Raw genomic sequence first — 27791 nt, 5'->3', positions numbered from 1 at the left:
AAATGACATTTCTGTTTGTTTAAGATAGCTACACAGGGAAATTCTTTGTGACATTTCCATGTATATATGTATTATAACTCAAATTGGTTCATCTCCTCTAATTTTCTTCTTTCTACTTTAGTCACCTTCTTGTGGTGGTTTCAACAGGCTTTCATTCTTGCATGGAGAGTACGTTTTTAAATGCTGTATAAGAAATGAAAAGATATAATGTATATCACAGCTTTCTTGAAAACAACCTATTTTTGTTCTTGAACTGTCATCTTGTCTGACTGGGTAGAAAGAACTCTTCTAAGCAAATATTGCTTCATCTCTTTACTCCTAAAGACGAATTCAGCTCAAAACAAGCCATGGTTATAAAGATCTTCATCTGGATAAGTGCAAAGGCAGTGATCTGTAGTGAAGCAACCACAGGTATCCAGGTAGGTGCTCCTACCAGCAGAAAACGGCCCAGGTCGATTTACCCTATTTGTGGATGTTTTGGCAGCAAATTCACAGAAGTCCTAGGAAAAGCAATGAAATTTTCAAGTTTAGTTGTATAATGTATTATAAGAATACAACACAAAACAACTTTCTAGTTTTTATGTGTTTACATGTATTTGGCTATATATCATTGCTATATTTACTGGGCTAGAAAAGTTGAATATCAGCAATTTTATATCAAAATAATGAAAGTAAGTTTCATAAATTAAAATCAGTATTCTATGGATTTTTTTTAAGGACAGAGTTTTAAAAAGAAATTTCTGACCTTACTCATTTTCTCCATTGATCCTAATGATTATAAGAAATATAAGGAGGGAATTAATTTTAATAATGATGAAGTCAGTTTTTCTCAAATACTGAGATTTAACTCCTTGAAAGTATTATCTCTTTCTTCTAAAAATTTTATTACTTCTGTTTTTTCAACATGAAGGAGCAATAACATTTCCTTGAGCCATGAAATAAATCATGTTATGGGGGTCTGTGATCACAAAAATATAAAACTCACTAATCAGTTTTGACAGAAATGGACACTTACCCTGTTTATCCACAATATTATATTACATATTCATGTAATTTAATCATTTCTTTAAAATAATTTTTGAGAAATATTCATTTTTAATAATGATTGTAAGAAGATTGAATATAAGAAACAAACTGAAATGAAAATTTCCCTCATTACACAAAGTGATTATTTGATTATAATATTTTTCTGGCTTAATTAGAAAGCTTTAAAACTATTATCTTACCATAGGGTGAATTCATTTTTATTTACTTTCTCTTCATCTTCCCATGAATCTCTGAGAAATTATTAGCAATAAGTGCATTTAGAATTTTCATTTTCTAATTGCCTCTTTATCTGCTTCTTTGTCACTCATTACTCCATTTGGCTAGTCTAAGAGCTAGTGTGTGTGTGTGTGTGTGTGTGTGTGTGTGTGTGTGCGCGCTTCTGCTTTATACACATTCCAACAATTGTTAAAACTTAATATTTGTTTTCTTCCAAATATTCAGGTTGTATAGAAAAGGCATTTAGCTAAGGACTACAATATAGTTTTAATATATCACGTTAGCTTTTTTCTTGTTAAAAATTGCAGAATCTGCACCGATATAGTATTATGATCAAATTGCTTTCTTATTTTTCTTTATTCAATCTAATTCTCAGAGCCTCTAAAGAACAGTTTCTAACTTTGTCAGTTTTTTTAATTTAAAAATGGCATTTATTCATTTGAAAATGAATGTGGGAATAGGTTACTTTCTTGCATTGAAAGTATGCCTTTGTATAGTTATCTGTTTATAAGCAAGAAATAAATAGTTTCTTCAGGTGATAAATCTACATCCTTAGAAGTGCGTAATTTCCTCTGACAGCCAATTTGCTTTTGAAATATTATCTTCCTAACATACTAAACAGAAAATGTAATTGTTGTAGTAAAATACAAATAGCTGAGCATATTAAATGGTAAACTACTTTGACACTCTTGGAATTTTTGTTTTCTAAAATAATGATTTCAAGACCAATGCTACTTGACTTTCAAAATAAATGAAGAAAGTAACATTTTTTTTGTTTTTTGTTTTTTTTTAAACTGGATCACATCTTTCTTTTTTCTGACCTTAGAAGTATCTCTTCTTCATATTATTTGATTATCTTGTACTGGTTTATGTAGAACAGCCAGTGTAAACTTGAGAGCAATTGGTTAATACGGAGCCAGAGAACTATTTCATCAAGCACTGGCTGCAGCATCTGGGTGCTGCTCAGAATGTCCCAGTGTATATAACTAGGCTTCAAGGCTTTTTGCCAGATATGATAGGAATTCTGGTTAATTTCAATGATTTGGAAAGCCACTAACTTAATATCAAGCTACACTTCATTTCTTTTTAAATTTTTACTGTCTGTACCTGAATTTTTATTGATCTTGACAAATACATGTAAAGGTTCATGTATGTTTGTGATACATTATGATAGCTTAAATATCAGTTAAATCAATAACGTATGACAGAGTTTTAGAATGAGAACCACTTTGAGATTTAATTCTGCCATCAATAGAAATTTTCAACTGACATTAACGTGAATAGGAATTACAGCCCTGTACCAAGGAATAGACTCCTATGGAGTGCACCATAGCTGAGAAGTAGTTATAATCAGCATGTTTCATCATTTTGCCTAGGTAGTTGTTGCTTGATTACAGACTTGGAAATATTAAAACAAGGAAGAGAGTGCAGAGAAATGGGAATCACTAAGAAAAAGGCGATGTTGCTCATTTTATTTGAGAGTTTTATAGATAATGTACACTAGAGGGTACTGGCTGTATGCAAAGACAGCTGTAATAATATTGTCCTGCCAATGTGGCAAAGTCTTTCTCCAGACCAAGCTTTGAAATCCAGAGTTTCTATTTGAAGAGAAAAATTGAATGTATGCAACTGCTTTTTATAATATTTAATCTGATTTGGGTTGGCAACTGCCATCAACTCTGATATTATATAGATTATTTCATTCCATTTTTAAGTTAAAAAATTAGATTGTGAAAGAGAATAAGTTTTCAAAGTCCATTTTTTTTACCACACTGGTTTGAATAAAAATAGAATTGAGTACTGTTTTCTGATTAATGTGGTCATTTCCACCGCGTTGGTTATATATGCAAATTAGACACACCCTACAAATGTACAGGAGCAATTAAACTGAAGATATTTCAGTAAAACAAAATGAAAGAAAATAAAACTGATAGCTTAATAAAAATGTAGAAGAAGTTACATATGACCTAAAAAGAGAGATTTGATGAATTTACTACAGTGACTATTACAGAGCATTTAATGTAATGTATTAATATTCTAAGGACAGGAATGAGAAGGTACAAGAAATATATAACACAATCAGTTTTTATTTTCTTTGTTTATTTCATTGTGCTGGGTGGGGTACATTGTGTCATTTACAAAAGTTCTTGCAATATATCAAATATATCATACTTGAATTCATCTTCTCCTTTACTTTCTTTTATTATTTTCCTTCCCCTTTTCTAGCCTTGTTTCTTGTTTCTTTTTCTAAATCCTCCAATATGTTTAGATCAAATACAGCTCTTCAAACTATTTTGTACAGATCTTCAAACTATTTTGTAGCTCTTCAAACTATTTTCTACTCATGTATATGCTCATTGAAATGAATTTCGAAGTTCTTTAAAATTAAAAAAATGTTAGGGCTGGGGTTGTGGCTCAAGTGATAGAGCACCTACATCTTGTACTTATTTTATTTTTCATTATGAGCTTTTGTATCAATGGGTGCTGTTCCATTAGTATTTTTATTGGGTTTATAGACACTTAGAAAAAAATTACACCCTAATTTGTTAAATCATTTTTTCCAAAATAGTGATATCATTCCATTTTGTTCCGGTTGACTTTTACCATACTTCGTAATGTTTGATTTTACACACACATTTATTATTGTTATTCTAAAATATTTTTGTTTTTATTTTATTTTGTTCTATTGAATTATTTCAGTTATCAATGTTTTGAATTTTTTTGCATTTACTATGCTCTGAAAAAAATGAGGAATGATATTACATTGGGTTGAGAAGTGTTGGAAGAACTTTCAGTTGTGAAAATGTTTGGACGTGATCTGTTTTAACATTTTAATCAGGGAGGATAACTTCTGGGATGCAGTCTTAAAGGGAAAAGTCTCTTTGTTCAACCTGAGATTGTGCTGACTTGAGAAAGAACTGAATTATTCCAAAGGACTGTTTCTGTGTCTAATCCTAGGGTATACGTTTTCTGAGATTCCAATTGCAAATGTAGAATGTTTCCACTGCAGACCCTGGAATCTATGATTTTGTCTTTTCAGTACTGTGCTCCCTCTTCTATGCTTGACTTCTTTTTCCCTTTATCCTGTGCCACTTACCAATCACCAAATGTCTTAAGGAGAAAAACACTGTAGAGTATCAGTCTTGTGGTTTTTTTGTCTGTTTTTGTTTTCACTCCAGAATCTTAGTTTCTGAAGTCTCAGATTCTGTGGTAACTCTACAATGTCTTAAATCAGATGTTTATTTCAACTGTTACTCAGATATTAAGGATGATCTTGTTGAGAATATGCAAAAAATAGTAACAAGGTGTTTTTTCATTAACAGATGCAAAAGTGACTTTAGATATCAGTAAAAACAATCCTGTAATTTCCACTGTGAAAATTGTTATCAACACATTAGCTATCCTTGATTTTAATGCTATCCATGAAAATTGTGTAGAATAAAGTAACTGGAAAAAATCTTTATTTGTTTTTATCTGTCTTCTAACAAAAAGTGAGATCCATACTTATTGTCTTCATTTCTTTTCTTTGCCTACTTAAATGTTCCATGATTGACCTGATGGAGATACCTGCTCTCTTTTTGCAAGGGTATTAATTTTCTAGAGCTTCTATAATGAAGCGCCACAAACTGGTTTGCTTATGCAACAGAAACTAATTATCATGGTGCTGAAGTTTAGGCACCTTAGTCAAGGTGTCAGCATTATGGATTTCTTCTTAGTGCTGGGAGGAAAGGATCTGTTTGGGAGTGCTATCCTTGCTTTTTTAGGTGGCTGTCTTCTGGTATTTTCATATTAGAGTCTCTCATTTTTTCTTTTTGTCCTCTTTCTTTTCATATTCATTCTCTCCATGTGTATCTGCCTTGGTCTAAGTTTCCCAGTTTTTATAACATCAGTCACATTGGTTAAGACCCTACCCTAATGACTTCACATTAATTAGATTACTTGTTTAAATTAGAGTTGTATATCCAAAAATGAGAACATTTTGATTTATTGGGAGTTAGAACTCCAACTTGTCTTTTGGGGAGACAAAATTCAACTAATAAAAAATAATTGAAACATAAAAGAAGATGCACATACATATATATATATATATAATTTATTAGAAAAGAGTGATTTAAAAAGTTAACAGCTTATGAATTAATGATATTAAAAAACTTAACCTCAGATAATCACTTCACAGTAAATAACATAAAGCAGCAAAATTATTGAGAAAGTATTTTGAGGTTAGTCTTTGTGAGTCTCTACAGCTAGAACAAATAAACAAAATGTCATTAGATCTTCCTAGAAAAATCCTATTTGAAATTGGATTAATTTAATGAGGGAACATTGGTCAGCCTAGTGATTCTGCTTTTCTAATAGCAAAGGTTTGAATAATATATTTGAATTCCTTACCATAAAATCAGGTATTTTTGATTATTCTGGTCATTCTTATGTCATGATGGAAACATACAATAAACCACATGAAAATTTTAACATATCAAAACACTACTATAAATACGCATATGAAAGAATATTTTAAAAAATCTCATTAATCAGGCATATATACAGTGACAAAATCATTTCATGAACTGAATGAAGTAATTTACAGAACATTTATTCTTCTACAATTAAGACTGAATTAAACAACAAAGCAAGTATGACCTCTCATCATTTTAATACCAAATTACTTGCACTCATGAACATAAAGTTTTATTCAGTTATTTTCTTAATGGCTAATGGATGTATATGCTATTAATAATCTGTTTATTGTGAGATAAATCAATCATGTTTCTATACCATTTACCAAATATTTATTAAGTATAGTTCATATTTTGGTAATGATCTATGTCTGTCAACCCTGCAACAGGTAAAGATGGCACACTCAAGTGAGCACAGCACTTATTCCACACGTTGCCAATCTTCCATTAATAAGCACACCAGATTGAGAGGCATAAGCTAGAACTTTACTGAACAAGAAAGCATAAGAAGCCACTGTAATGACTGAAAAAGTTTAATAAAGGAGCTATTAATGTTGGGGCCAGCTGCTATTTTCCTGGGATTTACTGTGTCTGGTATTCACCTTGGTTTCCCACTCTGAGTCTACAAGCAGCTTTCTGCTCGCTCTGCAACATTGCAGCCACCTGTAATTGCATACTATAAGGTGAGATAGTAAGGGGGGGGAGGTAAGGGACAAACTCTGTAACCAACCTGCTTTTTGTAACTGACTTGTTTTGCTGTAACCACCTGTAACCCATATACTGCAAAAATGTCTGGTTATGTAAGTCACCTAAAGAGTATTTAACCAAGCCCCTGACACAGATTGGAGCTCAGGGCCTTGAGAAATTATTTCCCTTGAGTCCCCTATCATAATAAACCCCTGCTTCCTGTAAAAAATGGTCTTGGTGACTTTGTTTCCCTTGTGGTTCCTGCAACATTTATACGTATGTAGTTAGGGTTGTGAACATCAACAAGAGTTGTTACAGGGCAGTAGTACCATAGAAATTTCAAAATTGGGAGCTATTATCCTCTCTTGAACAATAGATGCAATGGGAAAATGTCATTTCTCAAAACTGTATCAAGAATAGCAGTAGAAGAAAAGCTGTGTCTTCCAGTAGAATCATCTTACTATTCCTTATTAAACTGGGAGGAAGTAGAAAAAATAATTCAGTATTCCTTTCCTTAAACATTCCAATATTTGGCTGGTGCCTTTCATTGCTTAACTTTGACTGGAAACCGGAAAACAATAACACCATTATACAATCCATGAAGTTCGGCCTCAGGGTACAAAGTAGGACAGAGATGAATGAGGTGGAGGGGGCAAAGAAATGATAGAAAATATCTGTACATTATGTATACTCCTTGTATTATAATTGAGTTGAAGCCAATAAATCCTTCATAGATTGAAAATACTGTAAGTTGAATGTGCAGGTAATATACCCAACCTTCTGGGCACCATAGCTTTATGATCATGTAATCGACTAACAGTTTTGGTTTGTTACCACTGCCCAGTGTCAGAAAACAATATTGAACCTCATATCACTAGCCTGGGAAAATTCAAAATTCAAATTTTAAAGTATATGAATATCATTTACTTTCATGCCATTATAAAATCTTATAAGTAAAACCATTATGTCAGGGACCCTTCTATATTGTATAGAAACACATTTTTCTATAGAAATCTCTTCTTCAATAATAAGTCAATAGGATAAGCATGTTCCTTAAATACAGACAAGACAAAAGAGACAGAAGGTTGTTGAGAAACTTGCCCATAGTCATAATCATGTAAAGCAGGTGAGATTAGACTACAATCAAGTTATTTTAGCCCACCACAAGGTTTATCCTGAACAATCATTTTCTGAAATTCCCTCTCTGTAGATAAATACATATATATTTTATGTATATATATAATATATATGTGTGTGTATGTATTCTAGTACATGTATTCTGAATATCTTGTGATGATAATAACATTAAAGTATTTAGTCAAGTGTACTATTTTAATGCTTAAGATCCTCTGAATATATGACTTTGGAATATAAGGCAATCATAGTGTTCCAATGCATAGTATTTTGGTTGAATCTCAAAGTTATTAAATAATAGTTTATTTTTGAGGTCTTTCTTTCTTCCTTCCTTCCTTCCTTCGTTCCTGCTTTCCTTCCTCAGCCACCCTAGTGCTGGGATTACAGGCACATACCATCACACACAGTTTCACTTTTTCTTTTACAAAGAAAAGAGTGTTTCTGTGCGTGTGAGTGTGTGTGCTTGAGTGACTTTATGAGAGAGAATGTGTGTGTTTAAGTGTGTGCATGTGTGTGAGGGTGTGTTTGAAAGTGTGTGTGTTGAGTGTAAGAGTGAATGTATAAGTGTGCACAATTGATGAGTGTGCATCAGTGTGTGAGCATGTAGAGAGTATGCACCTTGTGTACTTAAGGAACTGCCTTCAAAGGTTATCTAATTGTTATCTCTCGATTCCTGTTGAAACCTTTGTGACTAATAATAAAGAATACTAGTGAAAATGAGTCAGAAAATGCCTTGTACACTAAATGGCTTCATATTTTGTGCTCCTACATTTTCTTTCTATTAATCTAATACTTCTGACTTTACAGTTATATAACTAGCATTTTGTCTTTTACAATTTTAGACATGAAAGATGATACAAAGTGAATTTTTCATTTAATTCACTAAGTTTAAACTAAATTCTATCATAGGAAAAATGGTGCATTCCTGTAGTCTCAGTGATTAAAGAGTCTGAGGGAAGAGAAATGGTTGAACCCATATGTTTGAGACCTGCCAGAGCAATAATATGGCCTGTTCTCAACAAAAATGTATCTCTTGGGTCGCACCCCACACATAGGAGTCAGAATCTGCATTCCCAAACCCCTAGATGGCTCCAAGACCCCCAAGTCATAGGAATGTGAAAGTGACAAGCACTGGTCTAGATTCTTCTCAGGGAGCTTCATTTCCCCTCCCTTTTCATGTTCCCTTTCTTTCTGATTTTTTTCCTGCCAGCGTTATAAAAATGATTGTGTTTCTTTGGTATTAAAAGAGTTATTCACCTTTTAGTTCTCTCTCTCCTAATTGCAGACAAGCTTCTTGAGTTGCTTGGCCAAACTAAAATCACAGTTTCATTGTTGTCACCTCACTGACTCGATCCCTGTCAGCCTAGTTTGTCCCTATCATCCTCCTCAAACTTTTTGGGCAAAGGTAAGGAGTAATCCCTTTATGGATACATCCAATGGATGATATTTAGTGAGAAGCTTAATGTCTCTATGGCTGGTGATGATATTGACCATGTGTATTTCTTAAAATTCTCCTGTGACTTTTGAACAGGACCTCCTTTTCTGTCTTGTTCTACTTGTCTGTCCACTGGTGATCCTCTGGTACCCTCCCCTCCTACATCTACCCTGGCTACTACAGAGGAGTGGTCGCTTGTCTAGTACACTTTCTCAGTTTCAGTGGGCCCCACTCTTTGTTGTGAGAATATTTCTGTGCATTTTGGGAATGCTCATTGTTTCTTAGACCTCTTTATCAAGCCTCATGGTGGCTAACAGAATAGGGTTACATTCGAGTACATTTTTCTTTCCAGATGTAGGCAACCAAAGAGATGTGGAAACTAAATGTGCTATATAATCTGGGTTAAACCCTAGACTAGAAAAAGGTACAAGTGGAGCAACTGGCAATTTATGAATTGTAGTAGATACGGGTTAGATAATATCCATGGATAAACCACAATGAAAATTATGGTTCAGTCTATCAGATATAATTTTTGCTATTGTCCATAGGTCTACCTTTAGTTAAACTTTCTAATTAAGCACTTGTTTTCATCATATCACAGTATTTGAAAAAAATTACATAAGTAGTTTGCAAGTATATAGTTCTTGTTATAATTTTTTACATACAGTTTATAACATAAAAAGAACTTTCCAGTTTGTTATTTAAGTCTTGGACGGTCTACATTGCCAACTTAAAAATATGGAATAAAAATGTCACTTCATGTAAAATCAGTTATGGGCACAATTTAAATAAATGAAACCTATAACAATGGATAGACTATTACTGCTTTTAACAGGTCTTTAATATATTGCTAGATAGGAATGATTTTAGTTTCAAAGTAAAAAGTGTAATGCTTTAGTTATTTCGCCAACCAAATTTGTCCTTATAATAGTGATTCTTAAGATCTCAAAGGGTGATGTAAAAAAATTTATAACTATTTTAAATTAATTTTGTACATTTCAAGATACTAAATAAATGTGATGATCAATAAGAACATAAGAGTGATATTTACAAATAATTAAAGTTCTACATTTTTAAATTAAGAATTTTCCCCAAAAGGTAATGAGGTTAATACTTTGTACAAATTCAGTTTACCTCATCTGATTTCCTTAACTGGCTGTGCAAGAGAACGTATGGTATCCTTTTTACCCATCCGCCCTCCACTCCTCAAAGCGAGAGGTTGGTAACATCTCCCAACTGTAGATCCCTGTGAAATTAATGTGTCTGAAAATGAGGTCACAGCATGAGAGAGCAGTGATTTTTTTGTCTGTGTACTGTATGCTAAAGATTTTGTGTGCAGTGATACATTGGTAGAATATTTTATAAAATGTTCCAATTTTCTTTTAAGAAGATGCTATATTTAATTTTTTTCAAAAATCTATCCAATTTCCATAATCCTCTTAAATTTGTTTGGCATATTTTCTTTTCTTTCTCACTGTTGGCATTACTTTGGCTTAAATTCAGAGCTTCCATGCTTGTTAGGCAGGTACTCTACCAACTGAGCCACAACTCAGCCCATTTTGCTCTGATTATTTTGATACTCCTATTGTTCTACTTCCCTCTGTAGCTGAGATGACAGGCATGCCAGCATTCTCAGTTTTTTTCCATTAAATGTAGTAATATTGTTGGATATGGGTCACACACTAATATTACTACATTTAGTAGGCAGGAATAGAGAAAGGGAAGGAAACCTAAAACTTGAATGTGATTGATGTGCTTACTGTAGAGGATTGAATATAGTAATCTTAACCTTGCTGAGGCTACTATGGAAGACGACCAGCAAGTAGTGAAGAATTCTGGTAGAAATGAACCAGTGTGGGTTGTAATACACATGTGCATGGAAGCAAGGCTAGGAATCTCTTTGTATAGATATCTTTGTCTCAAACTAGCAAAAATGGTATGTCTTTCTTATTATCACTTATATTTCCTCTTCAACAAAATTGGCGAACAAGAGGGCAGAACAAGTTCTGCCCCGAGGAAGGTAGGAAAGGGGTGGGGAAGGAGGTGGCCCTAACAATGTATATACATGTGAGTAAATATAAACATGATAAACTGAAAAAAATTACAAAAGATATGGTCTTGAGATCTTTTTGCCCAGGTTTGGCCTAGAACTTCTGTCCTCCTTATCTCAGCCTCTCAGGCAGCTAGGATTACAGGCATGAGCCACTAACAAAACATTTTCAATTTTTACTCAATACCTCTAGATTTATTTTGAAACATATTTTCTAATAATTTTTAAAAATCTTAAGCAGTATCCCATTATTGTTTTCATGTTCATGCTTAACATTTTTTCAAAAACTGATTTTATTTCATGTATAATTTATTTTATTCTTATTTGCTATTAGTATCTTTTTATAGTTTTTTTGACACTGTTCTTACTTTATTGTAAGGTAATAATTATATAGACATTCATTCTGTCATATTCTCTCTGTCTCTCATACACAAGTACACACCACATCACAAAATTTACCTCATATATTTATTATTTTTATATATTGTTTCAAAGTTCATAATTTAAATCCATGTCTCAGTTTCATCACTTATGCTCCAAGTCTTAATTAATTCATGTAGTTTTATGCATTTAATCTAGAAATTTTACAGTAGTAATGGTTAAGAAATTGTCTTAGGTAGATAGTATTCAAGTGAAATATAGTTTAACTTTCTCTATTTCTTATATAAAATTTATGCAGCACTACACAATCATCAAAATGTCTAAAAAAAAAAAAGAATGGCAATTCCTAGTATAGATGGGATGGGGTAGGAATGCATAATGCTACAGTCAGTCTGAAAACAATTTGATTATTTCTGGTAAAATTAAACTATACCTATCACATAGTCCAGCCATTTTATTTTTTTAAGCATTTATCCTTTTCTACAAAGGAAAATTTATGTTTGTGTAAACACTTTTACCAAAAGTTTACAATACATAATAGTTTGAAACTGAAAATAACCCAAATGTCCATCGAGTAGTGAATCAATTGTTCTATAAAATGAAATGAATGCTACTCAGCACTTAACCAGAATGAGCACATATCAACAAGCAACAACAGGGAAGCATCTCAACAACATTGTGCTAAACAAAGAAGCTAGACATAAAAGACTATATCCTCTGTGGCAGCATTTGCATAAAATTCTAGAAGAGACAGAGAGGAAATCAGCCATTGCTTATGTTGCAGACTGAAGAGAATGAAGGAACTCTCCAGAGGGCCAGGGTACAGAAAGTCTATATTTCAATTGTGGAAGGCTACATGCAATGTGTAACTTCAAACTCTTAAAACAGCTGCATTTTATTCTACAAGAGAGGAAAAAAGTAAGGATAAATTATACAGTATGCTAGAAGACAAAGAGGAAGATGAATACAAAGCTCTTAGCATAGGACTTTAAAAGTACTATTTTATATATGTAGTCATTACTTTAAATGACTTTTATTTTACTTAATTGTTAAAAGTTTTCAATCCCAAGGATTGTGTGCTGTACAGGTGAGTTTCAGTAAATCTGGAATTTGCTGATGCAATTATGCTGAAATATGATCATGATTGTCACCTCAGCCAAAGTATGAAAAAGCTGTTGGATACTGTTGCTGTGTAATCATGTCTTGTAGACATGTTGAAGTGGTTTGTACTAAGTTGTAGATATAATTTATTGGTAACTCATCTGGGTCATCAGTCAGTATCTTTTTGGTTATATCAAGTCTCCTTGGAATTTTTAGAAAAGTAATATTTGGTATGGTCTGTTATGTCAGCACTAGTATAAGCATAGATTTCTTTATGAACTCTCAACATGATCATTACCAGGGACATAGCACCTATAAATATCTTGTACACTGGATCTGAAGCCTAGGGCAAGTCTAAGCTTAAGCTTATGTTCCCATTATTTAGCCTTTTGTTTTTTATTGTTGTGCTGGGTGGGGGTACATTGTGGCATTTACAAAAGTTCTTATAATATATCAAGTACATCATACTCGAATTCACCCCTTCTACCATTGTCTTTCATCCTCCCTCTCCCTCAATTCCTGGAACAGTTTCAACAGGTTTCATTTTTCCATTTACATTCATGTGTACACAGTACTTGCACTATATTCACCATCCTTCAGCTCCTCATGTTTTCTCTTATATGTGAAATATAGACCTAATACAAATATAGCAATATTATGAGAAATAGTTCACACTAAGGGGAGGTCACATACAAGAGCAGAGGAGTAAAAGAAGGAAGTCAAGAAGGTAAATGTGGATGATGTACTCTCTATACAAGACTGAATACAGAATTTTTAAACTTGTTGAAACCATTGTAAGAAGGGAACTAAGATAAAAAGAAGAAAAATAGAAGAGATGAACCAATTCATGTTATAATACATATATACATGGATACGTCACAAAGAATCTCCTTGTGTAGTTATCTTACACGGGTGTCCACTCTCTCCAGTTATTCAACATAGTCTTGGAATTTCTAGCCAAAGTAATAAGACAGGAAGAAGAAATAAAAGGAATCAAATTGAAAGGAAGTAGTCAAACTATCCATATTTGTAGGTGATATGATCTTATACCTAAAAGACCCAAAAAACTCCACCAAAGAAAAACTTAAACATCATAGAGTTTCAGCAAAGTAGTAGGATACAAAATCAGTAGCCTTTCCATGCACCAACAATGAACAGACTGAAAAAGTATGTAGGAAAGCAATTCCATTCACAATATCATCAAAAAAAAAAAAATCTAGGAATAAACGTAAGAAAGTATGTCAAAGACCTCTACAAGGAGAACTACAAACCACTGAAGAAAGAAATTGAAGAAGTCTACAGAAAATGGAAGGATCTCCCGTGTTCATGGATTGGTAGAATCAATATTGTGAAAATGGTTATATCACCAAAAGCAATCTATATGTTCAATGCAATTCCCACCAAAATTCCAATGACATTCAGCACAGAGATTGAGAAATTAACCTAATTTTCATTTGGAAGAACAGAAGATTGCAAATAGCCAAGGCAATGCTGACCAAAAGAGCAATACGGAGGTATCACAATACCTAACTTCAAACTACACTACAGAGCCATAGCACTAAAAACAGCATGGCATAAAAAAAGATAAAAAGACCAGTGGAACAGAATAGAGGACCCAGGTATGAATCCACACAGCTCTACCACTTGTTTTTTGACAAAGGTGCCAAAAACATATGTTGGAGAAAAGACAGTCTCTTCAACAAATGTTGTGGGGAAAACCAGGTATCTGCATGCAGAAAACTGAAACTAGATCCATGTCTGTCAACGTGTACAAGTACTAACTCATAGTGAGTTATGGACCTTAATATAAAACCTGAAACCTTAAAGCTAGTGAAGGAAAGATCAGGAAATAGACTGGAATTTAATTGAATTAAGTTTTTTCATTATGATTTATTGGATAATTTGGTATTTTGTAGCTTTTAAAATTAAGGCATAGGGACTGGAAGAATAGTTCAAGTAGTAGAGCACCAGCCTATCATGCATGAAGCCCCAAGTTCAAACTCCAATAACATCAAGAACCAAAAAAGAATGTAAAATGATGGTGTAATTGACAATTAAAATCAATAGTCTGTCATTTGTGACATGAAATCTTTTTTCGTTGCAATGAAATATATTATTGTAAAGTCAAATTACTTACATACAATAATGACTTCAAATAGTTTGTATGGAATTTATGTGTCTAATGATACTTTTAAAGTCTTTTGTAACATTGTAGTAGTTGTAATTTTACAGTTTTGCACTCAGAGGAAATTCTTTCATTTGAGCTTCCAATTTCTTTTTTTTTTTTTTTTACCATGTCTCCCCATTCACGATACCGACCAGGTACAGGGCCTGGGATGAGGTGTATATGGGGTAGGTCTACTTTGTCTCCTCTTTCTATACACTCAGTGTAAGAACACTGTGGTAAGCACCAGGAAGCCAACTTCCAATTTCTTAAAACTGGTAATAATTATATACAGATATTTCCCTACGTGTATAACATCTCAGGTAGCTACAGCTATTAAAACAATGCTAAATGCACAGATTTTAAGGTATGTTTTGCAAAAATATATCAATAGAAAACTCTAGTTATAATAAGAGATCAAATCAAGAAAGAATCTTTTTGAAAATTAGTGCAATTATAAAAATATATACCAACAAAGAATGTTTTTATATCTGAAAGTTCATAGCTGTTGCAATTACATTATCTTTGGACATGCTGTGATCGTACTTTAAATTACCCTTCCAGGTATCTTATGTTTTCTTATCTTTTTATTTCCAGTACTGGGGTTTGAGCTCAGAGTCTCCCACTTGCTAGCCAAGCACTCTATCATTAAGTGTGCCCTCAGCTCTTTTTGGCTTTTAGTTACTTTTCTGGTAGAGTCACCTATTTTTGCCCTGGGCTTGCCTCAGATCATGATCTTCATACTTACGCCACTTAGTAGCTGGAATCATTGGCATGTACCACCTTGCCTGGTTTGAGATGCAGTCTCCCTAACTTTTGTTCTGGGCTGGCCTTGACCCTTTATCCTCCTAATCTTTTTTCTTTTTTTTAAATTGTTGTTGTGCTGGGGGTACATTGTGACATTTACAAAAGTTCTTATAACATATCGTTGTATTTACCCCCTCTATCATTCTCTTCTCCCTATTCCTGGAATGTTTTAACAGGTGTCACTTTTCCATTTTTATACATGAGTACATAATATTTCTACTACATTCAGCCTCCTCCTTCACCCTTTCTTTATATCCTCCCTCCTTCCACTGGTACCAATCACCAGAAATTACTTCCTTTGTCTTTATGTTCTCTGTTTTTGAAAAAAAGCATTTTTGTTAGTTTAAGATAGCTCTAAAGGGTGTTTCCTGGTGACATTTCCATGTATATATGTATTATAACCCAAATTGGTTCATACCTCTATTTTTCTTCTTTTTACCTTAGTTCCCTTTTTATGGTGTATTCAACAGGCTTAAAAATTCTATATTCATACTTGTATAGAAATTACATTACCCATATTTACCTTCTTAACTTCCTTCTTTTACCCTTCTTCTCCTATTAGTGACCTCCCCTTAGTGTAACCTGTTTTTCATAATAGTGCTCATATTTTATTCTGTCTATCCCACACATATAAGTGAATACATGTGGCCTTTGTCTTTCTGAGCCTGGCTTACTTCACATAACATGATGTACTCCAACTGCATCCATTTACCTCCAAATCACATGGTTTCATTCTTCCTTACGGCTGAACAAAATTCCATTGTTTTTCTCACAATCTTTGTTTCCTGTGTGCCACCACACCTAGCCTTAAGAATTTTTTTGGTGATTCTGGAGTTTGAACTTGGTAGTAGTCCTTGTACTACTAGGTAAGTGGTCTACCACTTGAGATACACACACACATACAAACACACATGCACATGCCTACACATACACATACACACTGCACATCATTTCAGCTGTCTTCATAAAAACTTACTCCAGCTTTTCTTTTATATCTAAAGCTTGGAAATTTCAGGATTTTCTCTATTGCTTTCTGTTAACTCCTCAGGCTGAAGCAAATACATCACTTATTATGTTGACTACTTAAAAACATAGCTTGATATTATATAGAGACCCTACAATAGGCTATTACTCAATGATTGTGGACAAATGGCTTCCTTAAGAAAGCTTTCCTTTAAATCCATAGGTGCCCAGAGAACACTTTACCAAATATAAAATGTATTTCAGTCTAACATATTTCTTATCTATTATTATTATTTTTTTTTCTCTCTCAAAACACTAGTTACAGATTTGGTAGAATATAAATAGGTAAAAGATTGAGTACATAATCCAGGTCTAATGAAGGGAAACTTGAGTTTTTCCTTCTTAACAAGCATTTGTTCAAAACATAGATATTCAAAATGCAGCCAAGTCAGGAATAAACTCCTAAAAATTTATCATTTGTGTGGTGTGTACACATAGGCATGTGTGAGAGATATTAAATTACCATGTGTTAAACAACTGCAATATTAAAAATATCCTAGCCCTTTTGTTATGTCAAATGATTTTAGATAGTATATTGATAAAGCATTAAATGACATTTAGTATAAATTATATGATAAAATGTTATAAGGATTGACTTCTTTTTTATGTCTCTTAATTTTTGTGATGAAACCAAGGGAAAATAATTAGGTTTATATTGCTATATCAACATTAAACAACTTTCTTCTTAAAAAGATGAAAACTGTGATATTAGGTCAAACCTAATTTTTTAAAAATTTCTTTTATTCATATGTGCATACAGTTTTTGGGTCATTTCTCCCCCCATTCCCCCACCTCCTCCCTTTTTTCCGACTCCTCCCCTTCTCCCCTTCTCCCCTCCACCCACCCCCTCACTTCCAAGGAAACCTGTTTTGATCTTATCTCTAATTTTGCTGAAGAGAGTATAAACATTAATAAGGAGGACCAAGGGTTTTTGCTAGTTGAGATAAAGATAGCTATACAGGGAGATTCCTCGCATTGCTTTTCTGTACATATGTGTTACATTCTAAATTGATTCTTCTTGAACTGACCTTTTCTCTAATTCCTGGTCCCCTTCTCCTATTGGCCTCTCTTGCTTTAAAGTTTCTGTATTAGTTCCTTTGCATTGGGGACATCAAATGCTTTCTTGTTTTTTGAGTTTCTTACCTATCCTTATACCTCCCTTGTGTGTTCTTGCCTAATCATGTGATCAAAGGCCCAGACCCCTTGTCGTGTTTACCCTTGATCTAAAGTACGCACATGAGGGACAACGTATGATTTTTGGTCTTCTGAGCCTGGCTGACCTCGCTCAGGATGATGTTCTCCAGTTCCATCCATTTACTTGCGAATGATAAGATTTCATTCTTCTTATCCATTAAATTCCATTGTGTATAAAAACCACACATTCTTAATCCATTCATCAGTAGTGGGGCATCTTGGCTGTTTCCATAACTTGCTATTGTGAATAGTGCTTCAATAAACATGGGTGTGCAGGTGCCTCTGGAATAACCTGTGTCACATTGTTTTGGGTATATCCCCAAGAGTGGTATTGCTGGATCATATGGCAGATCTATGTTTAGATTTTTAAAAAGCCTCCAAATTTTTTTCCAGAGTGGTTGTACTAGTTTGCATTCCCACTAGCAGTGTATAAGGGTTCCTTTTTCCCCACATCCTGGCCGACACCTGTTGTTGGTGGTGTTTCTAATGATGGCTATTCTAACAGGGATGAGGTAGAATCTGAGTGTGGTTTTAATTTGCATTTCATTTATGGCTAGAGATGGTGAGCATTTTTTCATGTGTATTTTGGCCATTTGAATTTATTCTTTTGAGAAAGTTCTGTTTAGTTCAGTTGCCCATTTCTTAATTGGTTCATTGATTTTAGGAGAGTTTAGTTTCTTAAGTTCCCTGTATATTCTGGTTATCAATCCCTTGTCTGATCTACAGCTGGCAAATATTTTCTCTCACTTTGTGGGTGGTCTCTTCAGTTTAGAGATCATTTCCTTTGTTGTGCAGAAGCTTTTTAATTTTTGAAATCCCATTTGTCCATCCTTTCTCTTAGTTGCTGGGCTGCTGAGATTCTATTGAGGAAGTCTTTGCCTATACCTATTAGTTCCAGAGTGTTTCCTGCTCCTTCCTGTACTAACTTCAGAGTTTCAGGATAAGACCATAGATTTTTATATTCTGTTTCTTCTTTTATTCAATTCAAAATTGTTTTCTTTTGATTTTTTCTTTGACACATTATTTAGAAGTGTTTTGTTTATTTCCTTAATATTTGGAGCTTTTCTAAAATCTTTTTTCCATCTTCCCATCTTTCCACTTGCTGCTGTTACTGTCCCTGTACTATGTGTAATTTAGTATTATCTAGCTTGTAATACTAAAAATAATGATATATGGAATGGAAGGGTAACAGGAGAAAGAAAACAAAGAAGATAAAGAAAAAGAGAAAAAAAAATACTAAGTCAAAGAAATAAACAGAGAGAGTACTAATCAACAGTGAGCTAAACAGGCATTAGAGAGACAGAGAAAGATAAAAAGAAGAGAGAAAAAGAAAGAAATAAAAGAAAAACCCAGGTTCAAATGCCATGAAGTTTCAGTCTTAATAGTTCTGGTGTTACTCCTTGTGTCTCCAGTCCTGGGGTTAGTGTTTGAGTAGTAGTTCTGTAGTTGTCTCATCAAAGGAAAAAAAAACCATGAAAAAACAAACACAAAACAAAAAATAATAATAAAAAGAAAAGAAAAAAATAATAATTAAAAAAATAGAAAAGGTATCTAAAACTATAAAAGAATAAAAGTTTCAGGTCCAGAAACCACACCAGTTCAGTTTTAGTAGTTGTGGTGTTTCTCCTTCAGCATGCAGTCCTGGTGTTGGTATTTAATCAATAGTACTGTGGTTGCCTTGCCTGGTGGTTGGGTCTGAAGACAGCTTTGTGAGCCTCTAACTGGTCTGTTTGAGGCTGCAGCTCAATGCCACTTACTGTCAGTCGGTTGCAGCTGCAGGCTTTATTTATTGCAGTTTGCAAGGCTGAGCTGTCACACTCACCTAATCCAGCTGCTTTGTTTATTTAGAGTTCTCCCAGACGCCTACCCCTTCTCTTTTCTCCAGTGTAAGTCCTGCCAGCCTATTTACACTTGTAGGCCTTGTTTATTTACAGTTCATGTGGGGAACTGCCCATCCCCCACTCTCTGCATTGTTACAAACCTTCCCTACTCCCTGCTCACTGTGGGGGTGGGGGAGTGGGGGGTGGGGGGGTTGGTTACCACACCTGCCTTCTCTGAAAGGCTTATTTACAGTTTGTGTGGGGAAGCACCCCTCCTCCTTTCTCTGGAGCTCAGGACACCCTGCCGTCTTTGCCATGTTTCTTTTTTTAGTTACTTGTTTATTATTCAGGTTTTTTTTTTTTTTTTTTTTTTTGCAGGGTGGGGGCCCGTCTGTCCAGGGGGCTATGTTGTTTTATCCCAGGGGTGGCTGTGGGAGTACCATGTGCCTCTTGTTTGCTCACCTGTTGGTCTGAGTCTCCCAAGCAGGTTAGGAGCCAGTGCCTGGCATCACAGAAGCCCTCCTGTTTTCTCTGTATATCATGGCGTGGGGAAACTATGTGCCGGCTGGGGGTGTGGAGTTGTCAGAGTTTTGCCTCTTCTTGGTGTTTTTTCCTGCCAGGTGTGTCTCCAGTATCGCTGCAAGATTTTTACTTTAAGGAACACACGCTAGCTTCTTCTTCCCTCTAGTCACCATCTTGGATCTCTGGTCAAACCTAACTGAATAATAGTTCTCACTCTGATTATCTCTACATCTGGAAATATTAGGTTTCCATTATGGTGAAATTACAATGTCTGTTAAACATATTTAAGTAAAAACATACACTATTACATATCAAATTTAAGTATTTTGTACAAAAGTTGTTGCTTATCTAATCAGTATATTGAGACAGCAATGTATGTATTAGATACAAGTTAAAGAAGCATAGGCCTTGTCTGATTTCTGTAATACTGATAGGCTTATGCTAAGTCTAACCAACACAATAAAATAAAATGTAGTATTGGCAGAACTTTACTGAACCATTAAAGTTATTATTTTATCTGTCATAGAATTATCAATTGATTGAGAATTATATGTACATGAAAACCTAAATAAATTAATAGCAAGTAACAGGTGGGTGAATTTCTATTTTGTAAAAATAACTGAATTTTATTGAAGAGACTGTAAGGAATCATACTGCAACATGGTAACTCAAATGTTTTTATTCCATTTTGGAGAGCAGGAATGCATATACATGAGTCTTTCCTTTTCCTTCATAAAATATTGGATTTCCTTAGTACTGCAGAAAGCATCAGCATCTTATACAGAGTGGAAGTTGCCCTGAAAGGATGATTTCTCAATCTGTTTTCTACATTCTGATGTACACACAAAGACATAAGCCAGACGATTTCTTACACTTATTTCCCTCATGCTCTTAGCACTATGTTGAGAAAATAGTGAATATATAATCCCAGCTACTCAGGAGGTGGGGGTCGAAGGATCTCATTACAAGGCCAGTGGGAAAAGAAGTACAAGATACTATCTGAAAAATAAGCTAAAAGCAAAAGGACTAGGGGTGTGGCTCAAGTGGAAAGCACTTGTTTTATAAGCATCAGTCCTTGAGTTCAATCCCCAGTACCCTCCCAGAGTACTACAAAATAAACATGTTAATTAGGCAAAATATTATATTACTGTATTGTTGGTCATATTCTCTGCATCTTTTTTTCTATTTATGTGATAAAAGATGTTGTATAGAGGGTTTTTTTTTTTTTTTGGCTTGGTATTTGTTGTTAAAGCAAGACAACTTAGAATTCATATTTAGAATTGATTTTAACAGTGTGAGAGTGGTTCTTTTTGTATATGCTTATTTTTAAAATTGACACAATATTGTATATTCTTGGGGACCATACAATGTTTTGATAAATGTATACATTGTATAATTTTTTTAAAATCAGGGTAAGCACATTTATCTTTCTAAATATTTATCATTTCCTTACAGTGAAAACTTTAAAAAATTTTAATCTAGCTTTTTAAAAAATATGTAATACTTGATCATTTGTTATAATCACCCAACTGCACAATAGAATATGAGAACTTATTTCTCCTAGATGACTATAATTTATTTAAAACCAATATTTTCCATCCTCTCTTCCCCTTATCTTTCCCATCCTCTAGTAAAGACCATTCTATTCTCAACTTTTATGAGGTCAACTTGTTTTAGATTCCACATGTGAATGTCATTGTACTTGTCTTTCTGAACCCAGCTCATTTCATTTAACATTTGACTATGTTCCATCCATGTTGTCACACAGGACAGAAGTTTCTTTTTTTCTTGTGTGTATATTTTTCTTTATCCAATCATAAGTTGATACTTATGGTAATTTCATATCATGGCTATTATGAGTATTGCTTCAATGAACATGGGAATACAGATATTTCTATAGTGATTTGTATTGTTAATATAGTAATTGGAGATTCTAATTTGTCAAAAGGAAACACATGAATAGACTCTAGAATTGTGAATAGCCTGTTGTGATTGAAAAAATTTGGACTTGTGTACTATGCAATATGCAGTTACATTATCAGAAGAGTTGGGAATCTTACATTTTTAAGGATTTTAGATTTCATTCTTTAATCCAGTCATTTTCAAGCTTGTCCTATCATTAGAATTACATGCTGGAGATTTTAATAATACAAATGTGTGGGATCCACCTTAGGTCAAATAAACCAAAATTTCCGAAATTAGGCAAAAACATTATTGGCTCCTCTTCTGTCCCCTCTTTCTCTTTTCCTCTTTCTCTCTGTTTTTCTTTCTCTCTCTCCCTCCTTCTCTCTCTCCTTCCTTCTCTCCCTCTCTTCCTTTCTTCCTTCCATCCTTCCTTTCATTTCTTTCTTTCTTCCAAATAATCCAGGTGATTATAAAACACAGTCACATCAGTGAACCGCTGTTTTCAGGAATGAGCCACCATTACAAGCTTTCTTCCAAGAATCTAAAACAATTCAAAGGATATCTTGATCATTGTGTCTTTGTTTCAGATATGGAGCTATTGAGTTTTCAGAAAAAGTCTTAAAAACATCATAGAAATAAGGAACTCATTTAGGAAATGAATTTCAGTGATTCAGTTAAGAGACATATATCTTTTGATTTTGTATAGCAAAGATGGAGAAGGCAGGATGGAAAATTAGAACTTGGTGAAGCTTTAGAGATCTCAGTTTACTACCTCAATACTGAGAGCACATTAAGCAAATCCATTTTCTTGTAGAGGTGACACATTTGAGCTGACATGAAGCACATCCTCTCAACACTGACATGTCTATGTGCAATTTTGTTTAAGTGGACTGCTACTGGATTAAATATCATTGTATAATCAAAGACTTTACTGTGTACTCTGCTTGGTTGTTAGGATTATTTGTAGCTTAAAACTGAAAAATAGATCTCAAATTTAATATAGAAATCAAGTTCTGTCCCTGAATTGATTATTTCATTGATTCAAACAATATGATTATCCATATTGGTTCATTTGAGATGAAAATATAAGATATAATGTGATTTTTATACCTAGTTTTATATATTTTATGCATTGTATTATAATAATAAATATTTATTTAATTTTATCATTTATCCTGGAATGTCTTCAGGTCTGAAAACTGAAATGGCAGCAATATTGAAGCTGAAGAAAGATAACTATTAAAGAATAATGCTAGTTTTATTTGTTTGCAATCTTAGAGAAATTTATATTCTTTGGAGATTAATAATATAGTTCACATGCATTTAGAACTGATGTGGATAAATATCTTATAAGATAGGCAAATATAAAAGCTTTGGGCTATTTTTAAAGAGAAGTTATATGTAGTTGAAAAAACTATTTAATGATATATTATTTTATCTTATACATAGTGAACTTCTTATATTTATGGAAGAAAAAAATGAATTCTATCTAAAACATAGATATTTTGACAAATAAATACTTAGTTTCTTCCAGTAAAGCAATTTTTATAAAGAAATCACTTGTTTAACAAAACAGTAGAAAATAATGTGTCTACTTTAAAATACATCACTCTATTGGTTATTTTAAAGCATTTTTGTAGCACCACAGAGTATAGCTACTTATCAGAGAAGGATAACTTACTCATATATTTCCTTAAGGCAGAAAACACAGCATTTGCAAATTTATGTTTACTATCCCTTAAGAATTCAAAACTATATTTTGTCTAGACAAATGTATAATTTGTTGAATAAAATACAGTATTTCTATAATTATATTTTTATACTTATTTGTATTTATAGTATAGAGACAGAAAAAATTCTGATACTTATTGGTAGAATGCTAAACATATATACATATACATATATAACTGTTAAATATCTGTGAAAATGTCTATTACCAATATATAAAAATGTCATTTGAAAACTTTCTACTGGTATGAGGATGTAGTTTAATGGTAAAGCTGCTACCTAGTATTCATGAGGACATGGGATTGATACCTAACTGCACAAAAAACAAAACAAACAAACAGATACAATAAAATAAAAACCTTTCTAGAACATTGTATCTTGTGGTTATGTACCATTTGTATTTTTTCAATTTTAAGGTATTTTGTGAATAGTCTAATAACTATCCTTTTTATGTTTATGACCAACTCAAATTCATTATAGTGTCATGTACTCTTTAAATATCCAAAGCTCTGAAACAACATTGTGTTGTAATCAGGGTCACTGAGTGATCACCAGTGATGCTCATTGTGATGTATTATTGCTAAAATGCTGATTCTTATTTTCTTATCTTTTAAAGATTATTCAACTTGAACTGCAAACACTTATTATAATATTCATTTAGGGTAAATATCTGTTTGGGCAGAAAAATCCAATGGGATTTCAAATGGTGGACACATACAATCTCCTCCCCCCAAAACAGAGAATATGTCAATATTAGTAAAATAGGTGGATAGACTGTAGGTAGGTAGGTAGATTGACAGGTATATGTAGAGGAGAGAGGAAAAGTAGAGGGAGAGATAGAATATAATTGCGTGAAATCCATAAATCGTAGAATGCGATGAGATATGATTAAAGAAGAAAAGCTGCAACTGTGTCACAAAGTTAACAGAGGCAGGAATCACCTAGGGAAAACCAACCAATTGAAAGTTTTGGCATTGTAACCCAGGCAATTCATTCCAAGATATTTAATAGATTTGTTAGAATATTGTATATTTATCAATACACATTTAATAAAGTTTTTAACCATAAAGATTACATTATTCTTATTATGGAGGCAACAATCAGAATGAAGTCTTCTGTGAACAAAGAGAGCTTAGGTTAACAACAGATGGCACTAGTGATTCTGGGAAGTTCAGAGAGCACCTAAGTCCAGAGGACATACACCAAGATTGCTTTCCTCAGCAATATAGGTCCTACTTTGTTTGTGGAAAGAAAAGTCAGTACAAAGGCTAAGATAACACACTTGGCAAAAGATGCTAATAATTACCATCTCTATCATTAGCTTCTTTAATAATGTAAGACTATTTGAACTCTCAAACTTTTACCTGTTCTTAAGTTAGAGATGCCCTAAATTTTTGTTTTTACTGCTTATTTTCTAAAGAACTTTTATTGTCAAATTGTTTTAGATTTGGAGAAAAAGTATTGATAATCATGCAGAACACTCTCACATAAAGTTTTACCTATTCTGAACATCTTATATTAGTTTTGTATGCTAAAGAAAGCTAATGAATCAATTGGTAAATTGCTATTAATTAAAGTTCATGCATTATTACATTTTTTAAAGTTTGGCCCAATCTGCTTTTTGTGTCTAAGGAATCCATCCAGTATACCACATTACATTAATTTCTAAATTTTAATTTTATTTTTCATTTGGCTTTCCTCTTAGGGTACTGATAATATTTTTAAATGATGCTGTAACTGTTCCCTCATGGTAAAATTTTGGAAGAATTTGAAAAGTAATGATACTTCTTTAGGTGTTTGTTAGAAACCAAACACAAGACCATCAGTTTCTGGCCTTTTATTTACTGACTTGCTCTTCATTGTTATTAATATTTCACATTTTCTATTTTGTTATTATTCAGTTTTAGTAGTTAATATGTTTTTAGGAATTTTTCTAAGTCTTCAATTCATTCTGGCCAGTATGTAGTTGCTAAATCAGAGTTTCTGTGAGACTGTGGGAAGTACAGAGCTCGGATTCTCTATATATTCACACAATAAAATCCTTTTTTTGTTTTTTTGGAATTGCTACAGTTTTTGTCTTGATTCCATTTCATGCCATACCATTAAATGTACTTCTTGGAGAAATCTAACTTTATATCTCACAATCTGACAATCTTAGCGTTATAAGTGTGTTTCTTTGTAATTTAAGAGCTTTTAGGTTTTAATTTATCTAATACTCCCAGAAGAGTCCAGGTCAATATTCATATTCAAGTGCATCATTTTATTCCAGAAATATGTGTAAATACTCACACTAAATAAGATTCATAAAGGTTACATAAAGCATCACATCTTTTTGAATAAAATTTTGCTGCTAAATGAATTTCCTAAAAGTTTTGGAATTCGTGAACATTTTTATCCAGAACTCTTGGGTTTTGATATCACTTGTTGATTGCATTTCTCTCACTGAATCAAATATTACCAATCAACAAGAACTATAATATATAATTATCTCATAAATGTAATTAAATACCAGTTGTATAATTATTCACTTAATATAAATCATAGCCACTAGATTTAAACTCTATGAATTCAGAAGCTAACCTCTGTCATCCATTACTGAATGTTCAGAGCCTGCTAGTGTGTTTCACAAACAGTTATTTCTTACCACAGGAACTTTGTGTTTACTGATTCTTCTGTCTGAACAGGTCTTATGGCAATCTTAGTTACTTGTTCCTTTTCATCCTTTGTGTATCAATTTGAATACTGTTTTCCTTTAAGAGTTGTCCTTGAGAGGGAAAGCGAGAGAGAGAGACAAGGGGAGGGAGAGAGAGAGAGAGAGAGAGAGAGATTTTGAGAGAATGAGGGAGAGAAAATGATATCCCTCCATTAAAGTACCTACAGTTTGGTGGTAGTCCAAGAGGATTACAGTGCTACCGCTGAGCCAACTCAGGATATGCACAGACGACCCAGGCATATGGCCAACAAAGCTGAGGAACCTACGCACAGCCTACTGATGTCTGCTATACCTAGGCACCTGTTGGTAGAATTTATATACAACTTCTCATATGCATCCTCCCACTGGTTGTAGCCTAGCTGCCCCCTACCCCAGGTATACAGCCAGCTTGTCCAGGAGCACAGCACATGTGCTTATCTCACACACACACACACACACACACACACACACACACACACACACACGCCAGCTACAGTCACTAACATCCAGGTCTCCTAGGCAATTTAGTCTGCATATGCTACTCAGCCTGCTTATCCAGCATATAGGCATCAGCCAATAGCCACCACCTCTGCGAGCTCTCATAATGGTAACAAACCCACCAAGAGTAGTGAACCTTAATCTAGCACAGGAGGTTATGACCAGATCAGCCTGGGCTATGGACAGAGTATCTTCAGTTATCCCCAAGTTCTTGGGAGCTGTACCATTCAGTTAATCACTATAACTCCATCCTATTCTCTTGCTACCTTTTCCTCTACACAGCTTGACTGGTTAGGATCAGACCAGTTACTCTCAGCAGAACATCCATGGGCAACTGAGCAGCTATAGAAAGCAGAGTAGTTATGATTTAAAAAACAGTTATGGGCAGCAGCCTCTCATTAATTATCTCCTACTCCCACAAGACTGGATCCTACAACCAGGCTACAAGTCAATATAGGCAACAAAGCATCGACTATGGACAGTAGAGTTAATTCTGACAAGACTCACTCTGACAAGATTACCCATGTAGCATGAATTTTTATGAGCAGGAGTCTGCACCAGAAGAGAACCAGACAACTTGGGGACAGGAAGAGAGGGATGGTATTGTAGATGTACAAGCAGAAATGAGTAGAGAGGAGCACACAGCAGAATTGATTCTGAAGAGTGAGGCGGCTTCAATAATTTGGTGGAGACATGAAAGAAGGATGGGACCTTGATTTAGGCCCTCCATGGAGCCTCATGAAAACTGACAACAGTGCAATTTATGGGTAAAAATTAAATGATAATGTGACTCTCTCTGATCTGATGGATATCTTTAAGCAGCATGGGATTGTTAAGATGAACAAGAGAATTGAGCAACCTGTGATCCATATCCACCTAGACAAGAAATCAAGAAAGCCCAAAGGTGATGCTACTGTGTCCTATGGCTTTTAA

At 33.8% G+C, this 27791-nt stretch overlaps 1 non-coding gene and 1 pseudogene across 1 annotated transcript; one reads left to right on the top strand and one right to left on the bottom strand.

Annotated features, from left to right (window-relative positions):
- The first annotated feature begins 347 nt into the window (after positions 1–347).
- LOC109680388 (RNA-binding protein EWS pseudogene) lies at positions 348–27791 on the top strand (annotated as a pseudogene).
- On the bottom strand, positions 14798–14925 carry LOC141422944 (small nucleolar RNA SNORA51). Its single transcript, XR_012447635.1, has one exon. It is a non-coding gene; the product is annotated as a small nucleolar RNA SNORA51 (small nucleolar RNA).

The sequence above is a fragment of the Castor canadensis genome, chromosome 4 (assembly GCF_047511655.1).
Source record: "Castor canadensis chromosome 4, mCasCan1.hap1v2, whole genome shotgun sequence".
NCBI classification, from domain to species: domain Eukaryota; kingdom Metazoa; phylum Chordata; class Mammalia; order Rodentia; family Castoridae; genus Castor; species Castor canadensis.
The sequence above is the reverse complement of the archived record's forward strand: the minus strand, read 5'-3'. Positions and strand labels throughout refer to the sequence as shown.